Source organism: Microtus oregoni, unplaced genomic scaffold (genome assembly GCF_018167655.1).
Source record: "Microtus oregoni isolate MIOR12 unplaced genomic scaffold, Mior012 000028F_ref0000031, whole genome shotgun sequence".
Lineage (NCBI taxonomy): Eukaryota > Metazoa > Chordata > Mammalia > Rodentia > Cricetidae > Microtus > Microtus oregoni.
The window spans coordinates 16,394,661-16,412,069 of NW_024543087.1; the positions used below are offsets into that span (position 1 = coordinate 16,394,661).

Below are 17,409 nucleotides of genomic sequence, written 5' to 3' on the forward strand. Positions count from 1 at the left end.
TGAAGATCACTTTATGGCTGGGGTCACCACAGCATGAGGAACTGTATTAAAGGGTCGCAGCGTTAGGAAGATTGAGAACCACGGATAGCTCTTCTAACTAGGGACTCTAGTGTATAAAACCCTTTGGGCTGGGTTCGTGGACCAGCATGAGCTGCATTAGCTCAAGCGTGGACCTCGCGTATATGGACACCCACATCGTGGTCCCACCTCAAGCCCTGGCAGTTGTGAGGTGAGTAACGTTCCCTCGGTTGAGTAAGTGAGCACTACCACCTCTGATGGAGCTACCTGTGCATCTACCCTGACTCTCTTGGGCCTCCTGAGGTACTTACTGTCTTAGAGCTATGGTAAAACACCTTGATCAAAGTCAGCCTGGGGAGGAAAGGGTTTATTTCAGCTTACAGTTTCACTTCCTGGTCCATCACTGAGGGAAGGGCAGGGCGGGAACTTAAATGGGACAGGAACCTGGAAGCCGGAGCCAGTGCGAGGTCATGGGGAACGCTGCTCACTGGCCTGTTCCACATCTTGCTCGGCCATCATTCTTCTCGCACCCACAACCACCAGCCCTGGGGAGGCACCGCCTGCAGTGATCTGGGCCTTTTCACACTGTCAATCAAGAAAATACACCACAGGCTTGCCCACAGGCCAGTCTTGTGGGGGCATTTTCTCAATTGAGGTTCTTTCTTCCCAATTGACTCTGGCTTGTGTCAAGTTTACATAAAACTACCCAGCACTGTTTTCTAAATGGCCGCCGGGTTACAGTCAGGAATGTGAAGTGGAACAGTTTCTATCCCCAAGGTCCTCTTTTTTTTCCAGATAACCTCCTACCAGCCTTGTAGGCAGTCAGTAAAAGCTAGTCCTATAGCTCAGAGAGTAAGGCAAACAAAAGGAGGTTACCTTAGTCTTGCTGGGAGACTGGACTGAGCTAACCTGAGCTAACTTTCTCTAGGGCCCAGCTGGAACAACTTGGAGAAGCTCTGACCAGGTGGCCCCTTTCCCAGGGCCTGGGTCTCCCCAGGACTTCTGCTTCTCAGAGAAGAGGCAGCCACTGAAGTGACCCTGTTCTCTCAGTTCTGCTCCAAGGGCTGCATCTGGAAGAGCAGACAGGCCAGATGTGCCCGCTCTGGGTCCCAGCAGCAGGTGCCATTGTTGGGGCTCAATATGCCTACAGAGGTCCCTGTGTAGGCCCAGTAGGGCAGGGGGCAGGACAGTTCTTTTGGGGATCCCAGTAACCACCACTTCCTCCACCCACCAAAAGCTCCTATCTCATCTTGCTTTCCAGAAACAGTATCACTTGCTAGAAGAGGTAGTTAAGTCCCTCTGTCCTTCCTGGAAGCCAGTGAGAAGCTGAGTTTTGTGAGTATGCAGAGCAGATTCAGGCTAGTGCTGCCTGAGCCTTTTGCCTGGTCATTGACCTTGTAGCTAAGTGTCTAGTGTCCACCTAGGCACTGGACCTCAAAGAGCTGATCTGCATTATTAGCTATAAATCTCAGGAAACCCTACAGGCCTTGTAACTGAGGACACTCCAGATGAGGCTGTACAGCAAACTGGGAGAGAGGATGAGGCTACCCCAGTGTCCATCTGACCATCAGAGATGGGTGGAGAGGGATCTTGGGCTGTACCCTGCAGAGCTCAGTGCTAAGGTCCACCTCTCAGAGCAGGGGCAGAGGTTTCCAGGGCCATCTCCACAGAGCTTTTCAGGAAGACAGAAGCTCGATGAGCTCCTCTCCTAAGGGACGTGAAGGTCAGAGCCAGGACCTCAGGCTCCCAAGTCCTACTAGGTGTTAGGCTCCAGAAAGTCAGCTCACACCCAAGCAGAAGGGCTAGAAAACACCAGGATAAGAGCATCGGATTATCCTAATCAGCCTTCATGCTGGCCTGTAGGTGGAAGCTGTGAGGCCCTCATTTCACCAAAACCTGAACACAATCTAAAGATACGGCAGGCACTGGGGAGAGCCTGGGGAAATGCCTAGGGGCTGGAAAGCACATGAGCAGGGCTCTGTGGTGCCAAGTGAGCGGGAGTGCAATGGCCTGGCTGGGCTCTAAGTGCGCAACTAGGGACCAGGGCTAACTTGGTTTTGTATATTATGAGTGCTTTGCCTGCATCTTTGCTTATGTATCCAGTGCATGCCTGGCACCCATGAAGGCAAGAAGAGGGCATCATATCCCCTAGGACTAGAGATACAGACGATCGTTAGCGTTATGTGGATGGTAGGAATTGAATTTGGACCCTCTGGAAGAATAGCTAATATGTTTAACCAAAAAGCCATCTCTCTAGCCCTGGATGAGGGGCCTAAAAGCAAGTTTTTTGAGCTGAGTTACAGAGTCATCATGTAGGCATTGAAGTGCTCTTCCATGGTCACAGAAAAAGGGGGTTCAGGCAAGTGCCGCAATTGTCCAATCTGGAGGTGACTGGAGCTTCAGTAGAGGCAAAAAACATTCTGAATCAGTTGACTCACAGACATTACGAGAAGCCAAATGGCGATGAGGATGGAGCGGTCAGAACCACGATGTGTGTGTGGTCCATGGCTCTGATTGGCACCAGAGGAGCTTGGGACTGCTCTGAGCTGGAGGGTGGGGATTTGGAGACAGTGAGTCTAAGAGTAAAGGGTACTCTTAGAACATCCTAGAGGCAGTATTGGGCATCCAGAGATCCAGATGTGACCACATGGGAGAACAGCATCCAATTGGGAACATGCTTCCAGGCCTTGGGGCTGGCAACAACAGTAACAACATCTGCCATGTGTAAGCAGTGATGAGCGCCACAGACCTTTGGTCTTGAGTCAGACAGCAGCACATCAGGGATGCCTGCCTGGCCCTGTCAGGATAAAGAGTGAGGCCTGACCTGTCCAAAGGCACACAGCAAGTGCCCTTGCTGGGGTTTGTACCTAGTTCTCAAACATCTGGGCAGGAGAGAAAGTGAACAGGCTACAGAGGCCACCTGCATCCCGGGGCCTTACCTCACAGGTTTGGCAGCTGGTTAGAGGCCCAGAGCCAACACAGGTTCCTAGGCAAAGGGGAAAATGGCCAAAGCAAACAGCACCAGGCTCTGGTGAGCTTCCTCTTGGCTACCCAGCTTTCACATCCCGCTGCAGAGGAACCAGACAAGAAGCCCAGGGTTTTGTGGAGGAGGCAGGAGAAGTAACCGGTGCTGAAATAGGACTCCTGTACTCTGGATGTGAGGTGAGGTGGAGCTGGCAGACACCACGCTCTGGCTCTTAACTGGCAGGTGAGTTAAGGAGGTAAGTCCCCATTGCATTGGGAGGAAGAAGAATTTCAGGCCCCAAGGTCTCACTATGTAGCCCTGGTTGGTCTGTAACTTGCTGCATAGCCCAGACTGACCTCAGACTCAGTAGAGGTCTGCTTGCTTCTGATTCTTGATTGATGGGACTAAAGACATGTGCCACCATTCCTGGCAAAACTCTCCTTCACTGTATCCCGGCCCCTTACAGCTGTTTATTCCTTCAAACTGAGTGTCACATGACATTCAAGTACATTTGTAAAAGTTAAAAGCAGCATTTTAATAACATAATGTTTAAAAGTTGAAATTCTTTCTTAGCATAAAGTCCATCAAGGTAAACAGCAAAAAACAAAACAAAAAAACAAAAAACCCCACAAATGCCTGCACCAGGGCCTAGGATGGGAACTGTTTTTTATTTTAAAGATGTATTTATTTTTATTTTATATGTATGAGTGTTTTGCCTATATGTATATCTGTGCACCACAGACATGCAGGACTTACAGAGCCCAGAAGGGAGGCTTCAGAGCTCCTGGAACTGGAGTTATAGGCAGCTGGACATGGGTACTACGATTCAAGCTCCAGTCCTCTGCAAGAGCTGAAGTTACACTGTCTGAGGTGGGTGCTGGGAACCAAACCTGGGGCCTCTGGACGAACAGCCAGTGCTCTTGACTGCCGAGCCATCCCCCCAGCCCCAGGGAGTAAACTCTTACGGTGGTCTAAGCTTCCACTTTCTTTCAGTGTTGGATTTTCATCAGATAGGACCGAGGGACTTGACTCACGGGTAAGTGGTTAGGGACAGTGGTGTGCTTCTCAGCCTCCCTGAGTCTCCAGCTGCCACAGAAGGCTCAGTTCAGGACATGGAGAAGATCCTGACGTGTGATAATTGTGGGCTGAGCTTGTTTGAGTCTGTGGTGTTTAGATATAATCATCATTATTAATTATTTGTGTGTGTGTGTGCCACGGTGGACTTGTAGAGATCAGAGTACAATTTTGTGGAGCCCATTCTCTCCTTCCACCTTCACATGGGTTCCAGGGATTGAACTCAGGTTGCCATGAGTGCTTTACTCGCTGAGCCATATCACTGTTCCTAAAATTGTGTATTTATTTTTAATTAATTTTTTTAGTTAGCATACAAAGTAATGAGTTTTCATTGCTAGATTTTTGTATATGTGTATTTATACATTGTTTTTTTCCCCTTTTTTTTGGGGGGGGGTGCTTACAGGGTTTCTCTATGTAGCTCTGGCTGTCCTGGAACTCGCTTTGTAGATCAGGCTGGCCTGGAACTCAGAGAGCCACCTGCCTCTGCCTCCTCCATGCTGACACTTAAAGTGTGAGCCACCATGCCTGGCTACATTGTATCTTGTTTTTATTCATTCCCCACCGTCCCCCTCTTTTGCTTGTACTTTTCCTCCCCAATGTTCCCCTCTCTTTTCCTGTCATATATGAGTGTGTATTGGGCATAGATTCTGCATATGAGAGAAAACATTTGATATTTTGCCTTGCCCCTCATTACCCTGTTCTTCCCCTTTCATAGTCTCTCTTCTGGGTCCTTCTGTGCCGTGTGTGTGTGTGTGTGTGTGTGTGTGTGTGTGTGTGTATTCTGTTTATGAGAAAAAACACTGGACATGTGTCTGAGTCTGGTTTATTTCTCTTAGTATGATGACCTTTGTTCCATCCATTTCCCTACACTGTATTTTTCAATATGAAGAAAAGAAAAGGGGGGTGAGAAAAAAGAGAAGAAAAGAGGGAGAAAGAAAAAGAGAAAAGAAAGAAAATTAGAAGAGTGTCAAGGTATTTGCTGCCTAATAATATGTTACCCGTGAAAGGAAAAAAGTGCATATGAGCACCATGGCATTCACATACATGTGTGTATGTACAAACACATACACACAACAAATAAATGTTAAAAGTTTTTACATTAGAAGCGGGGAGAGAGGAGGAGGAAGGAACTTGTGGGAGGGGCATGAGGCATCATTTTTTTTTCTGTGCTGACTGTTATGTTACTGAAGCCTCCAGACCATCCACTTCTCGTGTCCTGGAGGCATCTTCTCCCACCCAACATCTGTCACAGCAACTGCATCTGGGTTACGTGTTTCTGAAAGGCCCCTGGAGTACACAGCCCTGACCTGGCTATACAGTACGCGTGCCAGGGTTCTAAGTCAGTGAAAAGAAGGCCCAAACAGGAGGCGTGGTCTAGGGGCTTCCCCAGGCTTGATTGTGTCTTTAAGGTGGGCAGACTGGGGAACCCAGGGCCCCACAAAGTCTCAGGTTTCTCTGGTTCTGGGTACCTTCATTTCTGGGAACTGGCTGTGCTTTGGAAAGAGAGAAATGAGAAGCAAACCCTTTTGGGCCCCAGCATTACCCCCCCTTTTCAATCTTCTTCCGCTGAGTCACAGTCAAGAGCCAGGCATCTCAGCCTCCCTAGGGCCACTGGCTGGGGCAGAATTCAGGGTCAGGTGAGGACATAGCATCTGAAACAGGCTCTCTTTCCTGCCAGCATCCTCTGTGAGTGGTTCTGGGGGAGCTGAGATACTTTATGTCCTGTCCTTTCTGTTTCCTTGTCACATGTTTGCCCCTCAAGCTTTTACTAAGTGTCAACTGTATGTGTGCTGGATACAGGAAGGTAGGTGGCCCTTAGGTTCCTTGTCTTTAGAGAGCTCATGGATGGAGACATAGATTCTTCCTGATTGTCCCCCAGTGAGGGACTCTGGGTCTTTAGGATTTCTCTTGTCAGCAACAGGGACCCACACAGGTTTTTCCCTCCAGGGAGAGCTGGCCATATTATAACGCTTATCAGAAAACTGCATATATACCTCTGCACAGGAATGCACATGAACACACATAAGCATGGGTGTGGCACTTGAACGCCAGCTGGAATTCATGATCATAGGTGTCCTTAGAGAACCTCTGTCGGGTGGAAACTGGGTCAGAGCTGTGTGTGTGTGTGTGTGTGTGTGTGTGTGTGTGTGTGTCTGTGCGCGCGGTGTGTGTGTGTGTGTGTGCTTTATCCTGTCTCAGAGACCCAACCACTACTTCTGTGTCATGGTAGCCTTGGAAGCCTCAGCACTTCACCTCCTTTCATGGAAAATAAAGTTGAAACCGAGGGTCGGTCCCCTTTCTTGGCTTGCCTGGTGTCACACAGTATTTTGGGGGGATAGGTCTGCGAAGGTGACTACCCAGATCTCTGACATTTTTGGAGCCCAGCTGAGGACCAAGGTCAGCTCTTCCGAAGCTTCAGTGGCTTCTCCAGGACTTCCTGCTCTCTATACCTTTGCTAGGACTGTCCTGGCTAGTGTCCTGCATCTGTCCTCTCTCCTGAGTGAACAGGCCTCCCATTCTGTTGAAATGCTCCCCACCTTGCTTATCCTCTGGGATGTTCCTGTGACTCAAGACTCCTTCCTTCTAGCCTTTGTCCCCTTTATGTCCACCCACTAAGGCTAAAATTGGCCCATGTACCACTTTTTCCTGTCCTTTATATAAGAATTGAGTTGGGCTGGGGTAGATAGCTCAGTGAGCAAAATGCTTGCCATGCAGGCACGAGGACTGAATCCATAGAAAAGCCAAGCGTGGCTGTGCCTGTTTATAATCCCAATGGCTGGGGAGGTGGAGACAGGAGGATTCCTGGAACTCACTGGTCAGCCAGTCTAGCCTACTTGATGAGTTCCTTTGAGAGACGCTAATCAGAAGAGGAGAGTGCCCGAGGAATGACTCCCAAAGTTGACTCTGGTCTCCACATGCATGTTTACACACACACACACACACACACACACACACACACACACACACTCGCGCACGTGCGCGTACGATAAAAGCTGAGCTTTTTATCCACTGTGTAAGCAAATGAGTTAGCCTACCATGTTCTCAAAGATGCTGGCAGGAGGCATAAAGCTTCTGGTTTGGAAACAAAAGAGGGATCACCTCTATTTTACTCTGAACAAGGGCTGTCGGTGCTTACTGACCCGACAAAGGTACAGAAGTGGAAAAGAGCTGTGGAGCTTAGTCTTCCAACTTCCTGCTGGGGCTCTTTAGCATCACTTCCCAAAAAGCTACATGCATTAGGGTTCTTGACTCAGTGTGCTGGGGGATGCAGGGAAGACAAGCCTAGAAGGAGGCTTTGCCTTCCGGCCACTGTTCTGTGTCCCAGGAGGGCTGCAGAGGACATTTTAAACATTGTTTCACTTTAATTTTGAAATATTTGATCTGTCTAAGAATTTATGGTGAGGGGGACATTGAATTTTTCCCCAAAATTATTCTGGTATTAATTGTTGGAAATTACATCTGGTCAGTTACCATTCTCTCCTAACCTTCCTGAAACCTGTCGTTTGAAGTACAGTCTAAACTTATAAAAATAGATTTCTGATACGTTTACAAAGATTGCAGGGGCATTACCAGTACCAGGGACTCGATGCCCTGTGCCTGGTGCAGTGAGACATCCCATAGTCCACTCCCATGGTAACAGTTTGAACCCCAGGGAAACACAGGCAGGGTCTGCTCTGAGGCAGCAGAAACTCCCCTGCAGCTGTCATGGAGGGCTTGAACTGCATTCTGAGAAGATTCCTTTCTATGAAAACATTTAACACGACTTAATAAAAACTTCAGGACTTATAACACAACTTAATAAAAACTTCAGGCGGGCCTCACTGGTAATGCACTGCCTGGCATATAGGAGACCCTGGGTTCAATCTCTAAAAAAAAAATTAAATAAGAAAGCAAAATTTTAATTTTAAAACATTCTATCATTTGACATTATTATGTAATATGTAACTTATTGCTTCAGTTGTTGTTGCTACCATTGCTGTTTTTTGAGATAGTAACAGTATGCCAGGCTTCCTGGAACTCACTCTATAGCCCAGGCTGGCCTTATTTATACTCATGGCAATCCTCACGCCTCAGCCTCCCAAGTTATTTCCTTTTAACTAGCTAATTATTAATTTCACATGTTTTTACATGTACGTGGGGGCCCACATGTGGGTGGATTATCCACGTATATGGATGCCGGTGCCTATGGGGGCACTGAGGCTAACATCAGGGGTCCTCATTGGTTTCTCTGCCTTGTTCTTTGAGGCTCTGAGACTCCTGTCTCTACCTCCTAACACTGGACGGGACTCACAGGCAGGTCACTTCGCCCTGTGGCACGTCAGTGGGTTCTGAGCTCATGGAACTGCAGTCTTGGGTACTTTCCCTGCTGAGTCACCGTCCCCACCTGTTACTGTTACTTCACTTCTAATAACCTTTTTTAAAAAAAAAAAACATATTTTTTATGCGTATGTGTGTGAGTGCCTGCATGCACCTGTGGGCTCTATGTGTGCTCCACAGAGGCCAGAAGAGGGCATCCCTGGAACTGGAGTTCCAAGTGGCTGTGAGTCTACATGTGGATACTGGGAACTGAACCTGGGTCCTCTAAAGACCAGAATGTTCTCGTAACTGCTGAATCATCTTCCCAGCCTCAATGCCGTTTCTTTTAAAATTACTTTTTTGGGGTTAGGGATGTAGCTCACTTGGTGGAATGTTTGTTAAGTATGCCTGTTTGATACCCAGGACTGCATAAAGCCATGCGTGGTGGCACATGCCTATAACACTCCCAAAATGCAGGAGATGGGGCAGGAGAAGTTTAAATTAAACAAACAGACAGACAGACAGACAGACAGACAGATAAATATTGATCCTATGTTTAAAATACTTTCAATTTTGGTATTTTTCTTTTTCCTTTTTTAAGGTAATTTTTTTATTTTTATTTTATATACATTGGTTTATGTCTGTGTGAAAATGTCAGGTCTCCTGGAATAACAGCCAGTGCTCTTAACTGCTGAGCCATCTCTCCAGCACCTATATTTTTCATTTAACCTAACTTTTTTTGTTTGTTTGTTTTTTGAGACAGGGTTTCTCTGTAGCTTTGGAGTCTGTCCTGGAACTAGTTCCTGTATATCAGGCTGGCTTTAAATTCAGAGAGATCTGCCTGCCTCTGCCTCCTGAGTGCTGGAATTAAAGATGTGTGCCACCACCACCTGACTTTACTTTTTTATACCATTTGGTTATATTATGGTTTGTTTTCTTGTCCATTTGTTTATTTTGCTTTGTTTTTTTGAGACAGTGTTTCTCTGTGTAGCCCTGGCTGTTCTGAAACTAGCTCTGTAAACCAGGCTGGCCCGAATTCACAGAGATCCACCTGCCTCTGCCTCCTGAGTGCTGGGATTAAAGGTGTGTGCCACTATTGCCGAGTATACTATGTTGTTTTAACCTTGTAAACTATCACTGTCAAAACGGTAATTACATGCAAATCTTATAATAACTGATGTTGTAAATGATTATAAAAACATGAACATGTTTTCTAGAATAAAAACAAGAACAACTACAGGGTAAATAGAGAACGCATTGTGAGTTAAGCAAATCTCTGTTTCCTTACTTAAACCTCAGACCTATCAGAGAACACCTAGACACGAATAATTATCACAAAGTTCAAAAACCCTTGATATTGCCTGACTTTCAGACTTATAAAAGCTGTCCATTGATAGATATTTACATTGCCATGCAAACATGTTTGTTAAGTAAGAGGCTAGCACATTTTTATTAGCAGTTTGTAGTTTATGATTTTTCAATATTTAGATTTGTATATTAGGACCGCTGCGTGTCCCTTTGCCCAGAGCACAGCATACGCCAGGGCCTGTGGTACAGAGGGAAGGAGGGAGGTGTGTGTGTGAGTCCTTCATGCTGCAAAGGGAAAATGAGCAAGTGTTCTTGGGTTCCTGATGAAGGGGAAGCTGAAGAGATGGCACGGGGCCCAGAGAGCAGATCTCAGAGAAGAATGAAGTGATCCGATTTACAATTTATTTAGGACGCCTTACGGGGATTCCGTAAGGCAGATGATGGCACTGCCCTCACTTTGCAGGGTAGGGGTGGGGAGTTGGGGGAGGAGGGGAGACTGAGTTTCAAGGATGTCCAGACTTGATGGTGATCTGGCCCTAGAACCACCTAGCAAGCCCAGCAGCTTTGCCACCCACATGGAATCGGCCCAGGTCAGGTTCTCCACAGCAAGCTCTCTCTGGCCATGGCCAGCTTGCCCAGGGACAGGAAGCAGGGCTCCACGTGGCAGGGAATGTAGCACTCCCACTTTTGTCTGCTGCACTAGGCGCCCCAGCAGCTCCAAGGTGAGGACACAATGGGGAACTGTGTCCTGGGTCACCCGCACTGCCTTTTTACAAGGGTTTAGGGATCTCTTCCTTATAGACCACTTCATAGCTGCCCGGCACCTGCCCTGGCCTTCAATCCCAGAACCAGCCCTGGGGGGGGGGGCATGGTTTTCTTTGAAATATATGGACGGGTAGGTTACCGGTTGGTGCTAGGGTGGGAAGGAGAGTGATGTGTAGATGTGAGTGGAGAGGCAGTTAGTTCCCTGTTCACAACTGAAAACTGAGGTACCAGAAAGCAGGTGCTTGCTTACGGCTGCCCAGGGATGCCGGGAGAGCCCTGGATGGCTTGACCCTGCTCTAAGGTGCAGGGATCTGAAGATCGGGCCAACGACGACCTGGAGGCTTCCTCAGCAAGACCTGGCATTGCTGACCTCGCCTTGAGGTCCTTTCCCTTGCATTCCCTTGCATGAGACCTGGTGGTGTGCTCATGTCTGACACCCTCCTTTACCTGTGCACATGCACCCCCTTTTTCTGCTGTCCATGCCTATCTCTATGTTCGCTGTGCTCCAGGTTGGACACTAGATACCCTAGAGGCCACACCAGACCTGAGCCCTCCCTAGGAGAGCCCTTAGTGTGATGATGGAGTTGAAGGGACTAACTTCAGTCAAGGAGGGCTTCCTGGAGGTGGGGGCCTAAGCTGAAGCTTTGACTTTGACAGAGTGTCTCCTCCCCGGGCCACTGGATGTTCTCTGAGTCTTCCTTTCCCTTGAATGGCCGTCAGGTTCCAAGAAGTGTCCCCTGTCTCTCATTGCTGGTTCCAGGAACCACAGCTCCTGGCAGCATTTGCCTGGCATTCTTTCTTAGAGCCTACTTAGGTTTCTAGAATCTGAGGACAGGGAGAGTTGGAGGTGGAGAACGGAAAGAGATAGATGACTCTCGACAGAACTAGATATTGGGAGGTGGCCCTAGACTGTCAGACAGGAGGGGATAAACACACTAAGGTTGGGCCTAGGAGGTCAATGGAGTGAAATGCCCTATCTCCTGGTCTGCCATGTGCCCAGGCTTTGGAGTTCTCCCTACACAAAAGGAAAATGATTTCCTGGGGGGGGGGGGTCCATCACTTCCTCCAGTTTTCCATACTCCATTTGACATCCCACTAAATTGGTCCCTAGCATTCTGTCCTACAAGGAATTGGCCCTCAGAGGAGGCCTTCATCAGAAAACATCCAGAGAGGGGCAGGCCAGGGGACAGTATGGCAAGTTCTCAACAGTGAAGGGGATGGGAGCAGAACTTTCAAGGGCCTGGAAAGAACATGACACCTTCACTATGAATCTTTTTATAATGTCTCTTTGCCTTCTTGGAACTAAGTAAGTCACCCCCCTCCAAGTCCCCCAGCAAGTTGGGTGGCTGACTGGGGTCAGGGAGAGCCAGGCCCTGATAGGTGTGCAGAGGCAGTCCAAATACCCTCAAGGTCAGTTGGGCCTCTCCTCTGGGTGTCTTCCACCCACTCCACCTCTGAGCTGGCACCGGGCCTGCCCATTCGCCTGGGACCTGCCTGAGCACATTGAGCAACCAGTTCCTGAGAAGCGTGGAAAGCTGTTTGGTTTAAAATTAACTCCCCCGCGCACCCTCCTGCCCGCCCTCCTCAGAGTTCTTGGAAGAGGCGCTCTGCTCTTCCTGGGAAGAGGCCTCTAGCCACAGCTGCTATGGTTCTGGCGAAAACACCTCACCCAGGGTGGGGGCGGAGCTGCCCACACCGTGCCTTCTCTGCCCTCCACAGGTAAACGGCTGAGACCCAGGAGAGAAACTGGGGACAATCAAGTTGCTGGAAAAGAGGGTGCCGGTGTCCCCAAAGCCCACATCTCTCAACCCTGATACTGACTGGCCGACTCCAAGTGAAAAGGTACAGGACTATGCAGACCCAGCTTGGGCACCTTTTGGGTAGGTCACAGAGCAAATGGATCCCACAGACAATAAACCCAGAATTTTGGCCTGTGATGAGAATGTGTATCTCATGAAATTAAAAACAGCCTAGTTAAGAGCCACCCAGCTTCGCCTGTTAAAGCTGAGACTACCCTCTCAATGCCAGACTGATGATAGCAAGGTCCCAGGGGTGCAGACACCCAAGTGCCAGGGTTAACAGTACACCCTCCCAGGAGGTTTCTTCCTGCGCCCCCCCCCCCCCCCCCCCCCCATCTTTTCAGGCTACCACGGGAACCATTTCTGTCTGGATAGGACTTCATGTGTCTAAGCTTTGAGGAAATGTTTCCGGAGGACCTCTCTCTTCTGTGGCTCTTCCTACCACACTGTCCCCTGAAAGGAGCTGAGGAAAACAAAGGAATGTTGGCCAAGGGGAAAGGTCAGCGCACACGCGAGCACGCACGCTCACACACACGCATGAATGCACACACTGATGTGCTCAGTGGGAAGGGCAAATGCTTCTTGGGGGAGGCTGAGAGCCCAGAGGCACTTAGAACATAGCCTTGGCCTAACACAGGCTGGAAGTGAACTCTGGATCTCTGGTAGAAAGAGCCCACGTCTGGTGACAGGAAGTATCTGGTCTGGTTTATTGGTGCTAGGGCTGGGGAAAGTCCCCAGAGCAAGGTTCTGACTCTGGCCCTGGAAAGCATGTGTTAGATGCCATGCCCCCTTCAACCATACTATCGGGATATCTCTGGGGACAGTCAGTTCCTGTGTGGGTGGAACACTTCTGGAGGGCTTGTAGTAGCCCCAAGTCTTCCCCACCTTCAGAGGCTACTTGCTATGCCCTGGACTCTGCTTGCTTTGACCAGGCCTGGGTCATGGAAACCATTGTCTTTCCACTGAGCGGGCAGCTTTTGGCCTCCTTCTGCACTCAGCCTGCAGCATCTCCCGCCCAGAGATTAGTATCGGCTTCCATGTGCTTGGCTTTTCCCCAAAGTCAGGCCCAGTCACTCTCCACTTACCCTCTGATCTGCTGTCTGGCCAGAATTAACCCCCCAGGGACCTCCTCTAGCTTGTGTCCCAGACACGGATCCCAATCCAGCTGCCCTGCAGTGACCACTGGGGTGCCCCCTAGTTGGCTGGCTGTACTTCCCCACTGAACCAGAGAGGGGTGGGGAGGCCAAGTGTCAGCCTGCTCCAGATTAAAACTGGTCTAACAGGTCGTTGTGAAAAGGGCTGCTCTGGCCTGCCCAGGCTCCTTTGTAAAGGAGGAAATCCTCAGCGACCAGAAGCCTGAGACGCAGACCCTTGGCGCTGGATAGCATTTGATTTCAGGCCCCTGGCCCTTCACTTCACCACGGACACCTAGGGTAGGAGGGTTTCCATCTGGGAGTGAAGATCATGGCTTCAACTCCATTCTAGCAGGATCTGCAGCAAGTTAAATGCTGAACTTAGGTTCAGGGGCCCATGGGACCAAGGGAATGCTAGGTGACTCAGTAATCTTGAATGAAACATCTTAGCCAGTTAGATCTGCTGACAAGAAATACCTGGGTGGCTTTGGTACCTGCCCTCAAATTCCAGAGGCACTGAGTCTAGAGAGGGACTCCACATAGGCGGCTCTCCAAACCCATCTTCCTCTGCCAGGGCAGAATCTTCCTGGGCGTAGCTCCAGCACTGCCCCCCACGCCTCCGGCCAAGAACTGCTGAACGTCTTTACTCTTCAGAGATCAAGGCTTTGGCAGGCGAGTCTTCAGAGACGGGTAGAGTAGTAGTTACAAGAATAAGGCCTAGGGTCAAGGCTTATGACCCTGAGCTAGCCATATTTCTCTCTAAGCTAGCGGTTCCCAACCTTCCTAAAGCTGTGACCCTTCATACAGTTCCTCACATCGTGATGACCCCCAACCATACAATTATGTTCACTGCTACTTTATAACTGTAATCTGCTACTGTTACGAATCGTAGTGTAAATATCTGTGTTTTCTGATGATCTTAGGCGACCCCTGTGAAAGGGTCGCAACTCACTGGCTGAGAACCGCTGCTCTAAGCCGTACTCCTTCATCTGGAAACAGGGACAACCTCTGAGAGTGTGCAGGACTAGAGTGAGGATTAATGGGGATGCCGGGCGGTGGTGGCGCACGCCTTTAATCCCTGCAGAGGCAGAGGTAGGCGGATCTCTGTGAGTTTGAGGCCAGTCTGGTCTACAAGAGCTAGTTCCAGGATAGGCTTCAAAGCTAACAGAGAAACCCTGTCTCAAAAAACCAGAAAAAGCCGGGCCGTGGTGGCGCACGCCTTTAATCCCAGCACTCGGGAGGCAGAGGCAGGCGGATCTCTGTGAGTTCGAGACCAGCCTGGTCTACAAGAGCTAGTTCCAGGACAGGCTCCAAAACCACAGAGAAACCCTGTCTCGAAAAACCAAAAAAAAAAAAAAAAAAAAAAAAAACCAGAAAAAAAGGGGGGCGGGGATGAGCCACATCCAAAGTTGCCACCCTTGCCTCCTCTGGTTTCCTATGGCATCCCCTGTGAACCTTCTCACTGGCCATCATGGAGCCATCCCCCTAGAGTTCTTTAGAAACAAGCATCAGAGCTCAATTCAGCCTGCTAGACCCCGAGGCGATCCGCCAGCTAGAATAAATTCAGTCATGGCCCCTTTGTCCTTCCTACTCCATCCTGGATTCTAGGCTTGTTTCTGCCTTAAAGCCATTGCACTGATTGTTCCCAGGATCTGGCACAGCCCTTGCCCACGACATCTACAGGGCCGCCCCCTGCTCTTCACTCTAGTAACCAGGTTCACTGCGGTGCTACTCAGACATGACCCAGGCCCCCTTTGCTGTGGGGTGATCCCATGCCTAAGGCCATTCTCTGCCCTCACCTCCTGCCGTGTCTTTCTTCACCCACTCAAAACTTGCCCATTTGTTCCTTGTTTACAGCCTCTCTTGCACTTCTGACAAGCCCCATGAGGATGGAGGCCGTGTCTGTCATGTTCCCTGCTCTGTCCCTGGGGCCTTGATGGAGGCTGGCTCAGTGACCAAAGAGCATATGTGAAGGGACCCAATCAGTAAAGGGTTACTATTTGGATATTGCGCAGGGTCCAGCACGCCCACCTCATGGTTCACCCTTCCCCCCTAGCTAGTGCCAACAGGGTTGCCCTTTAGAGTAACCCAGGACCATCCAGGGGTGATGGCACTGGCCAGCTGCTTTTCCCTTTCTGTTAGGCTTGGGCCATTGACTTGGGTCTGGGGTCCAATGACATGTTTTCTGCTGTCTCTTTGCCCAGGCAGGCATTGCTATTCCTCTCATATAAAGACTGAAATGCCAGTCGCTGGCAGCCCCTTCTCAGGAAAGAGGTAGAATCTAATCTGGCTTGCCGTGAGCCAGGCGTGGTCCATTGCCAGGACCGCTCCAGTGCTTTCAGCAGGCAGAGACAGGTGGAGAAAAACCACTGTCCAGGCTGCCACCCGGTTGCCCAGTCTCATCTCACAGAGCCGCGGGGGCAGAGGCGCAGTTCGGTGAGTGTTGTTCTGTCCTGAACTCTCTCTGTGTGGCCTCAGCCAGGCCCTGCTCCTGGTATTTGAATCCAGAGTAGCATTTGGACCCCACTCCCAGGAAGTACGGAGTCCTCATGCAGATTTGCACCTGGCAGGCACTGTTAGGCAGTCCCTACTGGGAAGAATGGGGTTCTCTCTGCTTCCTCTTGTTATAGCAGCCGAATGTCCAAGTTGCAGCACCAGACGTGGAAAGCCTAACTCTGGTCCCCATGTGCCCACTACTTTCCCACCAGATGACTCAGATCTGGGGGGTGGAGGGCAACAGGGTTTACCCCACACATTTTGGGAATGAAAAAGAGGTTGAGATCAAAGTTGAAGAAAAGACACTACCAGGGCCATGGTGACACTTGGAAGAGGCGCACTGTTGGCCCCCACAGTCAGCAAAAGTTTATCAGCTCCCACCAGCAACAGAGAAGGTGTCAGACCAAAGAGATGGACTTGGGAACTACTCCCGGCTTTTAAATATCGTTCCTCCTTCATATACCTCTTGTTCATTCTAGTCCAATGTCATTCTTTAAAAAGTATTATTTCTTATGTGTGTGTTTCTGGGTGTGTCTATCGGTGCACAAAGGCCAGAAGACAGCATCAGCCCCACTGGAGCTGGAAGCTCTGGGCCTTTGAAAGAGTAGTGAACATTCTTGACCCCTGAGCCATCTTCCCAGCCCCCACAATGCCATTCCTCTTCTTTGTCATGACTGTCTTCTTGTCCTCAGTCCTGGGCCTCCCTGATTGTTTTTTTCCTTTTTGTCTTCTATATCAAGATGCTGTTTCTCATAGCTTTCTGCTCACGATCCACCATTCCTGGCCTCCTGTAATTTGCAACTCCTAATGGTCTCTGGACTAAGAACACATCCCAAATTGTTTCCAAAAAAAGGTTTAGAGGGCCATGAGCATAGCTGAGAGCTTTCCTGGGAGGCCCGCACACACCAGAGAAAAGATCAGGCGTAGCAGGATCCCAGCAGTCTAAGTATTCCCAAGTGAGACCACCAACCCTGGACAGCGTCTCCACCTTAATTATATTTCTGATGTACAAGACCTTGACTCAGAGGAGAGGGTCCTCTCACCCCAAACAGCCTGAGCAAGAATTCTGACACCCCTCCCCCAGACCTCATGGGTCACTATCTGTGTCAGCTGATCTGCCCCGTGCCTGGGTGGCGCTCTCTCAGGCATCACGGCAGGGATCCATACCTCGTGCCTTTGTTCCCACTCTGCTTTCTCCTTGCAAGGACTGGCCGCCTGAGCTCTGTGACTCCTTCTCAAGTTACCCCCTCCCTCCGTGCCCACTTATACACTGAATGGGATACTTCCTCTTCATACACCTCTTGGGCTTGGAGCTCTTCTGCAACCCACTTTCCACATAGCCAGCAGGGCAGGGGATAGCACCCTAGAAGGCTTGCCGGCAGAACTTCACCTCCTGTCTCTCATTTCCCAAGGGGAACAAGAAAGGCAGCTCCCTGTTACCTGCACCCCCAGGCCCCTGGCAGAGACCACTCAGTCCTGTAAGGTTCTGAGCTTCGGCTTTTCCTGATGTGGAACTGGATTGCAATAACAGGAAGAAAGAGAGACAAACTACCTG

At 49.7% G+C, this 17,409-nt stretch overlaps 1 long non-coding RNA gene across 1 annotated transcript; it reads left to right on the plus strand.

Annotated features, from left to right (window-relative positions):
- Positions 1-3,148: 3,148 nt before the first annotated feature.
- Positions 3,149-17,394, plus strand: LOC121464125. Its single transcript, XR_005976495.1, has 4 exons — positions 3,149-3,226; positions 3,725-3,853; positions 12,146-12,268; positions 17,267-17,394. It is a non-coding gene; the product is annotated as an uncharacterized LOC121464125 (long non-coding RNA).
- Positions 17,395-17,409: the final 15 nt, after the last annotated feature.